The sequence below is a fragment of the Vanessa cardui genome, chromosome 12, assembly GCF_905220365.1.
Source record: "Vanessa cardui chromosome 12, ilVanCard2.1, whole genome shotgun sequence".
Lineage (NCBI taxonomy): Eukaryota > Metazoa > Arthropoda > Insecta > Lepidoptera > Nymphalidae > Vanessa > Vanessa cardui.
The window spans coordinates 12,821,021-12,835,547 of NC_061134.1; positions in this window are offsets into that span (position 1 = coordinate 12,821,021).

Here is a 14,527-nt window from a genome sequence, read left to right on the forward strand (position 1 = left end):
TACTTAGAATATATTAAAACACATTACTACGTTTACTCCAGACGCAACTGGTTAAATATATTAAATAACGAAAATAAGCAAGAATTATGAGCAAGATGAAAATTCACTGTGAAATAAGAGAAAATTATGCGTAAAAGCAAAGTCGAATAATTCTTATCCGTCGGGACCCAGAACGGGCGAGGCGGAGTTGAGATACGCTGATTTAGATGAGCTATACTAACAAACCCGCTCGCCGTATGTGCGGACCAAACACATTAGGAGGCTCAACTAACTGTAATTATTACGAAGTGATAACGTACGTCAAATATTTTAAATTTATTTTATATTTGATTATCTATTAATTACTTGTTCTTATTTGATGTAATAAAAGAAAACTCAGTAGTTACTCTAATATTATAAATGTGAAAGTTAAAGTTTATCTGAGATGATTTAACAGCTAAATAATAGAACATATTTCATTATTTTTGTTACTAGCTGTGCATGCGACTTCGTACGCGTTTGAATTTTCAGCTTTGTGTTAGTGAAAGTCTCATCAAAATCGGTCCAGGTATTCCAAACATTAGCCGGAACAAACAAACAGACAGATACTCAAAAATAGATTTTTTTTTAATAAATATGCATTTAGTGAAACGCGGTTATTTTAATATTACAAACAGACACTCCAATTTTATTATATGTATTGACGGAAGCCATAAGAAGGTGGAGTTTTCTTTTTTATTAACTCCTTAAGGGGTAAAGTTTGGGATGCAGGTTTGTGTGCTGTGAAGTTTAATAAATTTCATGGTAGTAAATGCGTTTTCAACTAGTCTGATAGTATCAATAGCTTCGCTCAATCATTCGCTTTAAATTCTGACTATTGTCGTGATAAGCGTGGTTTCCTTCTTTTGTTTCTACATGAGTATCAGTAAAAACTTTATTATAAATGTGAAAGTAACTCTGCCTGGCTGTCTGTCGCTCTTAACGACCAAACCGCTGATCCGAATTTGATGGAATTTGGTATGAAGCAAAAATGAACACCAAGAAAAGTTATGGACGATGGAAGGACATTTTTGCACAACACATGACAAGTAACTCTCTAAAACGCGAGAGAAGCCGCGGGCGACTACTAGTAACTTATAAGAAAACTTGCTTACAAATAATTCTTTCCACGTAACCCTGAACACAACAAATCTGGGTCCTTATTAGCTAGCACCCGTCTGTTTTACTCTTATAAACGACCATGTCCAGCGTAAACTGGCCCATTTCCTAACTTTCAGATTTCCACCAACTTATTAAAGAGCAACCTTATGTCAGAGAGAAATTAATTACTGGCCATAATGAAAGCGTGCGTTCGACCTTTGTGGCCGAAATGCCTTTCCGCCTATATTTTGTGTAATCTGTACTATGCTCTTGGCATCTATTTATTACGCAATACAAAGAATACAGACGATCCTCGTAGAATAGAATATACATCATCTTCCCTCCATAGATTTTTAGTTTTATCTATTTTAGTGTTTACTCAGTCGTCGAAATATGAGTATTATCTTTAGGGAAAATATTTAATGGAGTATTTACTTGGTGGTTAGATCTTGTGCAAGCAACTGAGTCCACTGGGTTCGATACTTCTGTATTGAAGGTGAGATAGCTAGAGTGATTGAAACCAAACACAGCAACGCAAAGCCATATTGTTTGACCAGGGAGATGAAAATAAATAGTAAATTAGTTGACATAGCGCTAATAGTCAGTACAAGGGTATACTTGGTAATAGGTTTTTGTGCTTGCCCGTCTGGGTAGGTACCACCCACTCATCAGTTATTCTTCCGCCAAATAACAATACTCAGTATTGTTGTGTTCCGGTTTAACAGATGAGTGAGCCAGTGTAACTACAGGCACAAGGGATATAACGCCTTAGTTCCCAAGGTTGGTGGCACATTGACGATGAAAGGAATAGTTTATATGTTTTACAGCGTCATTGTCGATGGGTGATGGTGACCACTTACCATCAGGTGGCCTATATGCTCGTCCGCCAACCTATACCATAAAAAAAGCTGATGGTCATACGCCTGAATAGAAGCACTGGACTAGCTACATCACCAATATCAAGATCACCAAGGTCTCTTTAGAATAGTCCTAAGAGTATACACGGTGTCATGGGTAAGTTATTTCTGACAACGCAGTGGTTTTAGTAGGCGAGAGTCCCATATATGCTGGTTACCCACGAGGCCAGGTAATTTTTTGAAAAAAATCAAGACCGACATGCTTCCTAAGACACGAGATAAGTAAGTTCTAGATGAATTCAATAAATTTTATTGACCCGACCCTACTTTTAAATCCAGGACTATAGGATCTGTCAGCTAACCGCTAGACGAACACAGTTACACACATCACTGCCCTACTTAACACTCAACTAGGTCGTTGTCAAGGCATTCTTGTTCTTCAAAAACATTTTTTAACATTTCAGACTATACAATCTCAACCTCAATTTTACCCCTCCAGTGCAAGAAGAGGAGGACAGTGTCTTCAAAGAAATCTTGGCGTCAGTCAACATGTTTTTCTTATCTATGCATATAATACATACAATGCAAGTCAGGCTATCAAATAAAAAACTAAAATCATCTATGGATGATTCCGCGTCGATTGATTATAAACTCATACCTCGAGTAATCATCAATTATATATGTATATTTAGGGAATACATTTCAACAAAAAAGCCTATATAAGTTGGCGTACGCCCGACTAAGAGACGTAAGACAGAGTTTTCTACAACTCGCCCATCTGCCCGGTGAAGTACATTCGCTGTAGAGATCACTATGGCAAACAGATACTCTTAGTAAAGAAAATTATGAAAGGGCATTTAGCTTGTTACCTTATGTACCCAGAGGGGTTCAGAACCAACGACGTAATTTGGGAGTGATTTCAATTTTAACTTAAGCAAAAGTACATATATAAAATCGTAAGTACATTGAATTTTTGTTTGTACTCGTGTTTTATTTTTGTATTCAGATTTGGAATTTAAAGAGATAATGAGTTTTATTTTCTTTAAAGGGTAAGATAATGTTTTTTTTTAATCAAGTCTGCTTCGGATTCCTTAATACAAAATACAAGTCCTTATTGATTATCATCGCACAGGTCAAACCTTCACGGGATTTCAAAATTCATCTTTCGTGTGTATTCCTTAGTGTATAGCCTCAACAAAATTACGCGTTTCTGAATTTTAAACTTCAAAAAATTGACCCATATAAATTCTCATTATTTTTAGCGCAATAAAATAAATAAATATATTCATCATTCAGTCATATATTCTTGTGGACACATAGAGGTTGCATAGCGAACATACGGGATAGTAATATGTTGTTTTTTAATTAGGATTACAGAAACTGTGATTTACCACTGTTATAAGGGCTTCTGTTCCATTGCCGTTAAAATTGCGTTTTGAATGTCAGCGCAGTTGTAAGAACTTTGAAAGTAAATTAAAATGGAATTATTAAAGTACTTAATTAAATAATTTTGTAATAAAAATATCCAGAATTGTTTGAAGTGTACAGAACTATTAGCGAGTTGCTAATATGTAAAACCAAGGTCAGTTTATCCTCCTTTCTTCCGATTATTGAATATTTAAAATATTTGTAAACGAAATATAAAATATCATCATATAATTATTGTGAATATTATGAAGAACACTATGGCAGAGAAGGTATCATACTTATATATCTTGGTACAAAATTCTATAGCATTAATATTTACTTATTTAACACACATATACATAAAGCTTTTAACGGTTTGGAAAATAGATTCTACTGAGATCATACAACAAAATAGCTTTCAATTTAATTCAAAAATGCAATACGATTACAACAAAGTTTTATCGGCCGAATTATATAAATTAGAAGCAAATTTTGACTTTAATTAAATCTATAATTCTTGTTATCATTTAGAAGATAACTATGGCAAAGGTATTACACTTGAAGTTGCTGATAGAATACTTATACAACTATACCCATTTACTTTCAATTGTTGTTGCTCAATAAAACCTCACCCTTATGTCAAGGGATAAAGTAGAACCTTGGCTCGGCTTGGCTTACAAACAGCGACGTACCCCCTGCGAATATTTGGCTAAGCAGATAGATGGGTAACAATTATGTGCCGAACCAGACGGGATAATAACATTTGACGACATCAAATGGCCATTTCTTGGCGAACATGAGCATCCCACCTCCCGCTTGTTTATACTGTATTTTACTTTCTAGATAATAATTTAGTCTATGTTTTTGTTAATGTGTGCGTTATTTACATACTTACTGTTTATTATTAATTTTTTTTTTGTTTATGTGTATATTATTACATACTTACTGTTTGTTATTAAAATTTGTTTTGTAAATGTGTGTGTTACTAACACAAGTATGTACGTTCGGCTTATTATTTTTTTGTAATGTAATAAATGTTTGTGTTACTTACATACGTACTGATACTATTTTATTTTTTGTTAATGTCTGTGTATTTACTAAAACACTTTTATTTATTTTACTTCTTACTAATATTATAAATGACTGTGTATCAGGGTGGAAGTTTGAGTAACATACACGTCCAAGCGGCTTAACGGATCCGCATGAAATTTGGATATTGATATAGATAGATTATAGTCTAGAAAAGTATACTTTTTATACCAGGACTACCAACAACTGCTAATCGCCTTACTACCACACATAGGCGAAGCCGCTGAAACTAGTCAAAACTTAACTAACAGGATATTAAGTGTCACAATAAATACATAGGATCGTTACGTTTTGATTTGATTTTATTCCATTTTAAACTTTTTTAAATTTAAATATTGAATATTAAATAAGTTTTCTGTAACCGGCCTGTAACTTATTTTCGCTGTAGAAAATCAATTATTAATTAAATTGTAATAATTTAATAATTTGCAATTGAAAATCCTCTTTAATTATCTGTATATCCACTAAAACCGATCTTCTACGTGCAATTATAATCATGTCCCATAATTACATAAATCAGCCTACGCTATTAAATTATAAGATTTCGATTTGAAATAATATATGAACACAACAAGCATGTTTACAAAATAAATAACAACGTACGACAATTATAGATTACTAAAGCGTACACCATTATACATTATCGATAACAAAATAATAAATATTTGTATTATTGTTAGTATGATAAATAATTTACCATAAACGCGATCACAGTTTCCTTCCATCATTATAATCGAAAACACCAAACCACAGGTAATAAAATACGCAAAATTTATTTGAATTAGTCGTACTCGTACAAATATATATTTTAAACGTAATTGAATCGTACAAACATAAGTCTGTATTTATTTTACGTTCGCTGCGTGTGGTTTTGGTGTTTTATTAATTTGACAATCCTTTGTATCAATATTGTATTTGTATATTTCAAATGTTATCTAACACTAATGATTCGACTGTAAAAGTTCGCGTTTATTTAATAGATTTTTTAGGAATTCCGAAAACTATGATAGGTTTTGTTTTGATTTAATTTCATTGTAAACTTCAAGTAACTCATCTACATTTGGTGCCAAATAATGAAACCTTATTTAAATACATGTTTTCCTTAACACGTTGGCTGCGGCATCATTTTTTTATTTTTTCCATTCCTCCAGTACCTTTAAGACCTTGTATGAAAACTATCATAATATCGGTATGGGGATTATTAGACCCCATAATTTAAGAAACTAAAACTCGATATGATGTGATCGAATTTTATTCCTTCATTGCGGTACATGGCCAATGATTAAGTAGGTACACCATATCATTCTGTTTTCAATAGGTATCATATACATATATTTATCACTTTCCTACAATGTGTCAAATAGACGTTACGGCCTCCGCACGACAGAGATAGCTATGTTTTTCTTAGCCTCACCGTAAGGGAGAAAAATACTAGGCGTATAAGACTTCACTACGCATTGAACGTTTTAAAAATAATTATTTGATAAATTACCAATTGATAAATAGCACTAAAAAATCCTCTATAATTTTCTGTACATCGACGGCTAAAGCTCTTCAAAATGAGACCATAACCATTTCTTATGTGCAGCTATCGTTCCAAAACCACTGGAACAGACCACTACTACATATTTTTATTATATATTATTTATTATGGATTATGTATATATTATAGATTGTGTGGGCCACGTCTCCCAAGAAGACGACAAGAATGAAATCCAGTGAAAATCTTCTGATGTTTAGTAACAATATATAATATAAAACGCCAAAATGTTTAATGTAAAATGTAAAAAAGGGCACGGGCATCTGCGAGCCTGTGGTAGTTGTGGTAGTAACTAAATAAATAAAAAAATAACCACTAGGACAAAAATCGGCTAACGCTATTTATTATATATTTATGTATACCTTATGTAATACATGTATAGCTTAATAAATTTTGCTAAACACAATTTAACCAAATAGTTTATTTCTATATGAATAAGCAGGTGTTATTTTAAGAGATCCTTCTTCGAATATAAATAATAATTTGTATAATTAAACCTCTCAAATATTTTATTCGGATGAACACAGTTAATAAATACAGCATATTATTTTACTCAAGAAAACGTAATTTATAATTAAGTGTGGAGTTCGTGAGTATTCGTTGATTTTATATTTAATTATTTATAATAAATTAATATTATATATCTTTACATAGTATAAAACAAAGTCGTTTGCCGCTTTCAGTCCCTTTGTATATAAAAGTAGCCCTTCCTTGGAGTTCAGTTTCGCTTCATATAAAATTTCATCAAATTCGGTTCAGCGGTTTGGTCGTTAAAGAGCGATAGACAGACAGACAGAAAGACAGAAAGTGTTAGTTTCACATTTATAATATTAATATTGATAATACTCAAATGGGAAAGTGGTAGAAAGTTTTTGTCCTATCGCAGGATGCTGGTTGTTATTTTTTTTTATGGTATAAGTTAACGGACGAGCATATGGACCTGATGGTAAGTGGTCACCATCACCCATAGACAGTGATGCTGTAAGAAATATTAACTATTTAATAGTTTATAATTTAATAGTTAATATTTCTTACAGCGTCACAGTGTCTATGGGTGATGGTGACCACTTACCATCAGGTTCATATGCTCGTCCGTTAACTTATACCATAAAAAAATACATGCACTACTACATGCACTACTACATGACGATGGACGACACTTTTCCGTGTTATTTTTTTTTTTCGTTTATTTTGCGTTGGATAGTTAAACAAATATTTTCATTTCATTTATATAATGGTAAGTGACGGTTAATCCTAACTAAATTGTAAAGGTGAAAGTTTTTATGTATGCATCTTTGTTATTCTTACACACAAAAACTGACACTGATTATTATATTATGAAACTTTGCAATAAGATAGCTTTAACATTTTTTTTAAAGCTGTAAGAAATATTAACTGTTCCTTACATCGTCAATGTGCCACCAACCTTGGGAACTAAGATGTTCAACCGGAACAACAATACTGAGTACTGTTATTTGGCGGTAGAATAACTGATGAGTGGGTGGTACCTACCCAGACGGGCATGCACAAAGCCCTACCAACAAGTAAAACGCACCGTGTTACGTAGATAATAGGTAATAAGATATTAATAAAATGAATAATGTTGCACAATCACGGACGGCTATAAATTAAGATGTACGACTCAACAGGCGCGAACGAATACTTATATTATAAGATATAGTTTATTATATTGTATCTTTATTAATATATATACTTACTAAATATTACATATTACATGGAAGGCTTTGAGCATGGATGTGGATGGATATAGAGATAGAGGACGACCAAGAAAAAGATGGATGGATTGTGTAAAAGGCGATATGGTGAGAAAGAATGTTACTTGTGGGATGACGTCAGACAGAGAAGTATGGAAGGAGAAGACATGCCGACCCCAAATAAAATTGGGATAAGGGCAGGAGGATGAGGATGACTTACTAAATTAAACATTTCATTTCGGAAATACTCCTCCTTTTTATCTAAATCTTGAACTGTAAAATATATTATGAAATACACTCTTAAAAAGTATTCATTAACTTTTAATCATTCGTTATAATATATGATACTTATTTGCTTAAAGAAAATGTATTTCAATAAATTAACATTGATAGCCCATTAATGCTTATAATACATATTAATAAAAAGCACTCATTAGTATATTATGAAAGTAATTAATAAATGTTAGAACATTTTAAATTCCGATTAAACAAACGGAACGAGCCGCACGCCATTAATTTCCATCTAAAACCGCACAACTAAAATATAGACCCGACTGCACTCACCATATTATTACGAAAAAGGCAATATATTATAAGCCGGTAATATCAAAATGAACATGGAAATAAAAAAAGCACTCGAATCAAAATGCAGTCAGTATCTGTTGATGTACCCGCAAAAACCGTTAGAAATACGGCGGTTTTTTTTTTTAATCTGTATGCACAAAAGCGAAATATAGACGGCGAAACATTTAGAGCGGCCATTTAGAAAATAAAATTCACGTTTATAACACAAACGAGCTATCCCGTTCTTCTATAACTTTTAGCTTTTAATGTTATTAAGTTATTGTGAAAGAAATTCTACTAACATAGTAATCTCATTTGCATGCTTGCTGAACTCTGATGGATGTTCAAAACGTAAATAATTTTAATTAACGTAATTATACTTTAGTAATACATTTTTGGAATCTAATATAAATACAGAACTAGTAAAACGCTTCGAAATTTAAATATTAAACTTTGTTTTTAATCTATGTACAGGTATGTTGACATTAAAGATTATGGGCCTCAGCCGTATAATTGGGTCATTGTTCATTGGACACTGGGTCACTCACTCCTCAAATCTGTATTAATATTATGAATTAAAAGTAACTCTGTTTGTCTGTATATTTACACGACCAAACCGCTAAATCGATGAAGCTAAATCGATGAACCGCTAAATGATATGAAGTAAACTGGAACTCAGGAACTCAAAGAAAGTACATGGGCTACTTTTTAACCGACTTCAAAAAAAGGAGGAGGTTCTCAATTCGTCGGGGCCTTTTTTTTTTTTTTATTTTTTATGTATGTTACCGAATTACTCGAAGATGGCTGAGCCGATTTTGACAATTCTTTTTTTGTTTGAAAGGGCATGTTTTACAGGTGGTCCCATTGTCAGGAGATCAGGATCTGATGATGGGATCCTGAAGAAATCGAGGGAACTTCTCAAATTTTATAGGCACACCTATAGTGATTTCGGTTTTATTCAAAGTGCCTTGGTCATATGCTCACGAAAAGTGACATTTGATGAAGTAGAACTGATGATGAAGACCACAACTGGTAATCAGAACCTATTAGTAAGTAACTATTTTACGGGTTTAGTTCTATTTCTTTAAGATAGTCGTCAAGCAATTGATATTAGTAAACATGCCTATGATGAAGTCTAGCTGATGGTGGACTACCAGGAGAACTCCTCAATGATTAACGGTATTGCATCGGGAAAAATGGTATTGTCTAATTGGCGATGAGCAGTTAGCATTAGGCTATTGTAACTTAGGTAACGCTTAATTTGAATTACAGTCCACATCGTATTGAAACGGCGTTGAGTTATGTTTAGAGTCAAAAGCCGAAATGTACTGAGTATAATAAAGTGAATGACAAACACTACCAATTGTAATTATAAATAACAAAACAACACTGAAAAGCAGTAAATAAATTTTTATAAATAAAAAAAAACCGCCTTCAAAAATGAACTAAAAAGAAAAAAATAATCAGTTACATCCATATCCAATTTACGATTTTTTAATCACCTTTTGAAGTCGGTGCCAACAAAGTTAATAAATTCCTATATTGAAATCATTTAATTTGTATCGATAGTAAGGTTTGTCTAATGGTGTCATCTATACAATAAATAGATTTAGTTTTGTATGTATGTATTATGTATTATGTACCTATATTAGCAATTTTGGCAACGACTTTGAGAGGTGATTAAAAAATCGTAAATTGGATATGGATGTAACTGATTATTTTTTTCTTTTTAGTTCATTTTTGAAGGCGGTTTTTTTTTATTTATAAAAAATTATTGCCTGACACATGACAACCAACACCCTAAAACGCAATCCAAACCGCGGGCGACTACTCGCTGAAACATAAAATACTAAGTATTGCTGTTTCGCGGTAGAATACCTGATGACAGGGTAATACCAACTCAAAGCAGTAGGGCCAGACAAGATATAATCAAAAAATTATCTAACATAATATATTTTGTGTAGCGCCTGCCTTAAATTAAAAACTTGACAAAATCCGTTCTTACTGCGCCTTAACTTTAGAAAATGAACCGCCAAGTTTCAAGATACTGTATATCATAGTCATTGCGTTGTCTGTCTTTTAGTTAGGAAAACTTTATATACGAAATTATAAAACAGTGATATTTCTTAAAACTATTTTTTGTTAAGGTTTCTTCAAATTGCCAGCTCCTTTTCAGAAACGCTGATTAAAGGCGGATTAACTTATTTAATCTAAGCGATCATTGGTCGGTTTTACCCGATGATATATTAGGCGACCAATGGGCGTTCAGTACCTAATTAATGCGTAGTAATTTGCGATTTTAACTCGTACGTGTGTCATCTTATTAGCAATCTGTCCATCCATATCCGACGTATAAACTCAGTTTCTGATTCGTCATTTTTTCTATATAGTCAGCCAAGAAAACGCTATAGTATATCCCTATAATATATTTCTTACAAATTACCTTTTATACGATTATATACTGGGTTAATCAAGGGGCTCGTATCGCTTCTTTCTTTTGATTGTTGAGGCTTGTGCCTGTGGCTGATGCCGGCTCCAAATATAACAATAACTATAACTACATTGATGGTAAGTGGTCACCATTACTTATAGACAATGACGCTCTAAGAAATATTAACTATTCCTTAAATCGTCAATGCGCCACTAACCTTGGGAACTAAGATGTCCCTTGTGCCTGTAAGTATACTGGCTCACTCATCCTTCAAACCGTAACACAACAATACTGAGTACTGTTGTTTGGCGGTAGAATAACTGATGAGTGTGTATTACCTACCCAGACGAGCTTGCACGAAGCCCTACCACCAAGTTATGAATCAAATCATCATCATCAGCCCGTTTTTGTCCACTGCTGGACATAGGCCTCTCCAAGTGCACGCCACAGTGGTCTTTCTCCGGCTAGTTATGAATAATATAATTATATATTTATTGTATATTTATAATATTAAATAATATATCTATATTGTTTACTTTTTTAATATTATAAATGTGACAGTAACTCTGTCTGCCTGTCGCTCTTTCACGACCAAACCACCGAACCGAATTAGATGCAATTTGGTATAATAATAATAATAATTTATTTATTCTCTCCCACATTACATATATTACAGTTTAAACGTATCTTAATAATAAGTACAATAGTATGAAGCAAACTCGAACGTTAAGAAAGGACATGAGCTACGTTTTTTGCGTAACACATAACAACCAAACCTAAAAAAGGCGAGCGAAGTCACGGACGGAAACCAGATGTTAAATAAATCAAACAAAAAACTACTGACATTATTTATCAATATAAATAACAATTTGATAGTTCACCTATAAATTTAATTAGACTTATCTACTAGTAATTAAACAAATTTAAATGTCATTTATTTCATTGTTTCCAAAGCCACAGATGAAATATATATTATAACGTATTTATATAATAAATTATTCGCGAGTCGATTAAAATTCAAATGATTAAACGGCACTCGGAGCGATGTTAGCATTATATACAATTAATCCATCAATTCAAAATTACGAAGCCAGAGCGTCCCTTTGTAATATAAAACACTATTTATCGCCCGCGAAATCACTTGCGATTTAGCTGTATGTCATTATAAATTATAGCCTACTAGCTGTTACCTGCGGTTTTACTCGCGTAGAATAGAAAAACAGTCCTTAACGGGTGTCATGATATGATATTTTATAAGTAGATCAACAGCCTAAAATATAAGTTTAATGCTTCTAGTTCAAAAATGGCAATACTTTCATACAAACTTCTGGACTATTTGTGTACCAAATTTCATTTAAATCGATCCAGTAATTTGGGCATGAAATCGAGAAAGACAGACAGATAGAGTTACCTTCGCATTTATAATATCAGTATGAAGGTACGGAATCTAATGTAGAGCACTTGGTGGTAGGGCTTTGTGCAAGCCCGTCTGGGTAGGTACCTCCCACTCATGAGTTATTCTACCGCCAAATAATAGTACTCAGTTTTGTTGTGTTCCGGTTTGAAGGGTGAGTGAGCCAGTGTAACCACAGGCACAAGGGACATAACGTATAAGGTTGGTGGCACATTGACGATGTAAGGAATAGTTAATATTTCTTACAGCGTCATTGTCTATGGGTGATGGTGACCACTTACCATCAGGTGGCCCATATGCTCGTCCGCCAACCTTTACCATAAAAAATGTTAAAGTCAGTAGTTTTTGTGTGTAAGAATAACACAGATACATACATAAAAACTTTCACCTTTACAATTTAGTTAGGTAGATTAGGTAGATTAACCGTCACTTACCATTATATAAATGAAATGAAAATATTTGTTTAACTATCCAACGCAAAATAAACGAAAAAAAAAATAACATGGAAAAGTGTCGTCCATCGTCATGTAGGGCACTTGAAAACATACAGCCTATTTATATCTCAGAAAAAGCCTCTTCTAATGAGGGCTTGTGAAGTATATCTTTTGCCACAGATAGAGATAGTTGGTTGAATTATTCGAGCCAGCTGGTTTAATAGCTCACGGCTAAGTATGAAGTCTACATAGTCTGTGACTTTGAGTTTTGATTGCTCTTGAGTCAGCGTTTATCGAGTGTTTAGATTATAACGTATCCCTAAAATCAACTATCTGTAATAAAGTATACTAATATAATACATATATATATAAATTTATAATATATGTATACATAATTATTGATGATAAAAAAGCGTGGAGTTAATACCTGTTGACTTCCAAGCAGGATATATTTATTTAAATAATTGTATTTAACAAACATGACTTTGTATTTTTTAAATGTTAAAAAAGAGTAACTACTGAGTTTCTTGCCGGTTCTTCTCTGTAGAATCTACTTTCCGAACCGGTGGTAGCTTCACTTAATTGTAAAATGACGATTCAAAAGTGCTCGTAAAAGCCTACTTGAATAAAGTTTATTTTAATTTGATTTGATTTTGAATAATTAATTAAATTTGATCCTGATAAACATATCGGGACATTTTATGAGCTTCTTGTTTACTTTACTGAAAAGAGTTGCCTAGCGTGCCATATTTAGTTCGTGTACAATTGTATAATAAATAATATATACCATTTTAGCGAATAACCTCTTAAACATGGTATGAACACCAATTTGCTTAGTGGTAGAGCAATTTGCTTGGTGTATTCTACAAACAATATTACTTAGTATTGTTGTGTTCCGGTTTGAAGGGTGAGTGAGACAGTGTAACTACAGGCACAAGGGACACAACATAGTTCCCAAGGTTGGTGGCGTATTGGTGATGTAAAGATTGGTTAATATTTTTACAGCGCCATAGTCTATGAGCGGTGGTGACCACTTACCATTAGGTGGTCCATATGCTCGTCCGTCATCCCATAGAATAAAAAATACATTCATTCGCTCAAATAAATACTTTACTACAAAATTGTATTTATTTTTGTATTGGTAAAAATTTACTGTAATATACATTTAATCGTTATCAAAATATATTGTAAGTGTTTATTACAAGATATAGATCAAAAAGAGACGCCCTCCACGTTCATTATTATCTGACGAGTGGATCGCACCCAAACAGATTTGCACAAAGCCCTAACAAAGTAAATATATTAATGCAATTTTAACAATCCTCATTAAAATTCTAAACTAATTAAAATCACGACATAGTATTAATATATTGCTTTATACAAAATAGGTAACCTATCCTATAATTATTAATAAATTGTTATGAGTCTAGGAACATGATGAAATTGTACGTAGATATTCAGATTTGTTGATACACATGTATGTCTGATGTCACATCCAACACATGATTTTACTCATACCTAACAATACAAATGCGAATGAATCACATGAAAATAAAGAGCCGAGATGGCCCAGTGGTTAAAACGCGCTATTGAAACCGAAACCCTTGGTTAAGAATCACGTGTAGAACACATAATGAATGCTACCAACCAATGCCACTGGGTCATTTCGAGCTATGAGCTCATAATAGCAACATAATATATTACTAATTCAGTTAATAATAAAATTCAGTTATTAATAAAGTTCAGGTCAACGTAAGTATTTTTATCGTACCAACTATAAATGTTCAATAAATATACAAATATTTAAAAGCTTTGTACAAAACGACACCGCCCCCTCCCGTTTTACATTCCCGAGGGGCGATCTAAAATAAGTAGCCTATGTCCGTCCCCGAAACTCAATCTATCTTCACAGCAAATTTCATCTGAATCGATTCAGCGGTCTAAGCGTGAGGAACAG